Source organism: Fukomys damarensis, unplaced genomic scaffold (assembly GCF_012274545.1).
Source record: "Fukomys damarensis isolate Sample0158 unplaced genomic scaffold, DMR_v1.0_HiC HiC_scaffold_9, whole genome shotgun sequence".
Lineage (NCBI taxonomy): Eukaryota > Metazoa > Chordata > Mammalia > Rodentia > Bathyergidae > Fukomys > Fukomys damarensis.
Genome location: NW_022900921.1, coordinates 39,281,065 through 39,284,841, shown reverse-complemented (window position 1 = coordinate 39,284,841; position 3,777 = coordinate 39,281,065). Strand labels below are relative to the sequence as shown.

The 3,777-nt window shown below is 42.2% G+C and overlaps 1 protein-coding gene across 2 annotated transcripts in view; it reads right to left on the bottom strand.

Moving 5' to 3' along the window:
* Zc3h8 (zinc finger CCCH-type containing 8) overlaps positions 1 to 3,777 on the bottom strand; it is a 26,796-nt gene that overhangs the window by 21,007 nt on the left and 2,012 nt on the right. The gene's annotated exons all lie outside the window — the stretch shown is intronic.

Below are 3,777 nucleotides of genomic sequence, written 5' to 3'. Positions count from 1 at the left end.
TTTTTTTGAGACAGGGTCTCACTATGTAGCCCAGGCTGGTCTTGAACTCACAGCGATCCCTCTGCCTCAGCCTTCCGAGTGTTGGAATTACAAGGGTGCACCACCACAACCAGCTGGCACACACATTTAATATCCAAGAATTAGCTGCTATAAATCATTCATCCATCCAGCATTCCATTCTTTCAACAAATACAAATACAGTCACCATATATCAGGCCCTTGGCTGGGGATACAACAATGAAAAAGACAAACCTATTTGTTTCCTGAGAACTTTCTGCTTGGGGAAAAAAATATAAAGCAATTTCAATACGGTGTGGTAAGTAGAGGTACATATATAAGGAATTCTGTAAACCTACAGTTGAGAACTAGAGGGTTAAATCCAAAAGACCATTAAGTTAGCAAAGAGAAATGTGAGAGAGAAGGCATTTCAGGCAGAATGTAGGGTTCCTTCTGAGGTTAGGAGAAATATATTCAAGAGTGAAGGTGAAAAAATTTGTTTTCGGACTCACAAGAATGACATTATCATGCATAGAAATGTATAGCTAATTACTTGAGAATATGCCAACAATACTAATGAACCTAAGATAAACGAAGAGATGGAAAAATTCAGACACTGGTGAACAAGTGTGTGCCCTGAAACCACATTATTATCTGACACTGCCAACTCCAAATACGTGTTCACTTCTACCACTACAATAAGGGCCACAAGTCTCAGCCTTTATATGAACTGACTGATGAGTAGGACAGGACAGAGCTGACCACCTTCTTGTTTGTAAAACAATTTTAGGGGACTTTAACCCAGGGCCTTTGCTCTGAGCTACGTTCCCCAGTCCTTTTTTGAAAGAGTCTCTCTAAGCTGTTAAATTGCCCAGATAGGGCTTAAATTTGCGATTCTCCTGCCTCAGCTTAGAGGCAGGGTTGGAATTATAGGTGTATTTCACTGAGCCTGACTAAAACACATTTTTAAGCCATCTTCAGGTATCCTAAACTCTCCTGGTTTCTTCTCCCCTCACTAGTTGCTAATTCTCCGTCTCCTTTGTTGGTTCCTCACCTTTACAACTCTAAAAGTCCTCATACCTCTTCTCTTCACTGTACTCTTGTTGCTAGCGAACTCCTCCTGTCCCATGGTTTGTAATTGTATCTAATCTAACTAATGTTAACATTCAAGTGTCCTACTCAGACTCCTCCCCTTAAAACAAACATAGCCATTTCCTACCCAACATATCCTCCTGGATATCAACCAGACATAATTTGAACATATTCAACACTGAATCTTATCTCTCTGAAACCAAACCCTCCTGCTGTCTTAAAGAGCAACCCCATCTTCTAATGATTTTAACCAACACTTGAATAGAACTTAACTCCTCTCTCACAACTCCCATCCAAATCTCTGAGGAAATTGTTCTAATTTCAAAATATACCCGTATTTAACTACTTCTTGCTAATAAGTGATCCAAGCTGCTCTGGCTGCCCTACAGTCTACCCTCAACAACAGCCAGAGTGACCCTGCTAAAACACCCATCAGATAGCGTTGCTCCTTGCTGAAAGCACTCTGATGGACTCATCTCAATCAGAATGAACGCCAAAGTAATTTGTGGTACCTTAAGTCCCTACCTGAGCTGCTTCCCCAAACCCTCCCCAGCACCTCCCAAACCTCAAGGCCTGTCTTAATTGCACTCAATTACAACATACCACCCCATCTCCTTGTCCCCACACAGAACACTCTACTCCCCACACACTAACATCCTTCACTTCCTTCCTGTTCTGATTCAGACGCTACTTACTGGAGTTATCCCTGAGGCTTGTCCTCAACTGTCTTCTTTAAAATATGAACACCCTCCCTCTGTCCTACTAGTACTTAACCCCCTACTCTCTTTTCATTTCTCCATGGCATTTATCTAAAACACCATATATTTATATACAGCCTGTCTCCTCCTCTCTCCCATAAAATACATTTTATACAGCAAGGTTTTAATATCTTTTGTTCATTTATTGCTATAACCCCTGGGCCTAGAACACCCCTCCCCCCACATGTAGCATGTGCTCAATAAAACTGAAAAAAAAAGTAAAATATTTCCATCACAAACTAGAAAAGCCCCAGAAACTACAAAAGACTGACCCTTAAGTGCATAAAGCAAAGGAAAAAACAAAACCCCTATTTTTAACACTGAAAAATGCCATTGGCAAAATCAAGACAAAACGTGAGCAAAATATTTGCAGACAGCATAAAATTTGAAAGAGTAAGATCAACAGCTAAAGAGAAAAACAGGCAAACAATATGAATAAACAGACAGTTCATCCTATTTTCATATCATCCATCACCGATCTTTTGGAAGTGTTCTCTCCCTCAACTGCCCTGACCAGCACTGAAGATTTAACTGAAGTGAAGGCCTTCATACTGACCTACATCCCCAGTTTTTTATTTTTTGAGACGGTCTCACCACGTGGCTTAACCTGCCCAGGCTGGGCTGGAATGTGCAATTCCAGCCTCCCAGGGGGTCAGAATTACAGATATGCACCATCACAGTCACCTTCAGTTATCTTTTTGTCTACTTTCAGTCAAGTTTTTGTGAATGAATTCTTCATTCAATGCATTTTCAAACTGGTAGCTTTAAAAAATTTTTTTTCGGTATTTTGAGATGATTCATTTTGTTGAATTCTGTTTTATCAGTTTCTCTCAGATGTTCATATTGTCCACACACAGTAATACCTACCCATATCTTTCTAAACACAGATCTTATTAGCTAGGGATGGAATCATGGGGCCTGAAATCACACTGTCAGAGCAATGCGATCTTTCTCTGCCACTTACATTGTAAAATCCTATAGATTATTTAACTTGTCTGGGCTTCAATTTCTTCATTTGTAAATACAATAACATCATATTCTCATCAAGGTTGTTGTGAGGATTACGGAATGTAGTTTACATAAAATGCATAGTAAAGCTCTTAACAGTTGCCTGAGTGAATGTAGTAATTTCCATAAAGGTATTACAGAGAGCGAAGTGAAGACAAGAGCGATATCAAGAGACAAAACGAACCTGAATTGGAGATATGTCTTCGATGAGGGAAATAAAAGAATAAATGACGTATGATAGGGTTTCAACTTTTAGGGAAAACTAGGGAAACAGAGGAAAAAGGTTTGAGAGAGAAGAAGGTCTAAAGACACCTTGAGCTCAAAGAATAAAAAGTGAATATCTATGTGTAAACTACATACATCTTCAAAAAGGAGATCAACAAATTAGAACCATTTAGCCAGCAATCTTAAATTTTAAACATAAAAGGACATATTAAATCCAAATGGTGTTTGCTGCGTTTTTTGTTTTCGGACGGGTTCTCGCTGGGTAGTCCGGGCTGGCCTCCCCTACCTCAAGCTCCCCAGTGCTTAGATTACAGGCATGCGCCACCACGCCTTGTTATTTGCTACTTTACTTTGGTCTTTGGGCCCTTTTCCTGAGAATCAAGGGACCACTGGCGAGTGCTCTTTACGGTTTAATAAACTTGTGGTTGGTCCCCGCACGTGTCAAGAGAAGCCACAAGCGACCTCTGCCGGGGATGACGCCGGACACGCCGGCAAAAGAGGGGCCACGGGCCTGCAGGGGTAGGCGCGCAGGAAAGAGCCAGAGCTCCCCGGGACCACTAGGAACGCCCGGCCGCGGCGGCCCCCGACCTACACCCAATCCCCCGGCCTCGCCAAGAGAGATACCCGCCCTGCGCGCCCGACGCGGCCTCCGCCGGAACGAAGGGGCGGGACCCGCCGGGGACACTCGCTGAAAGAG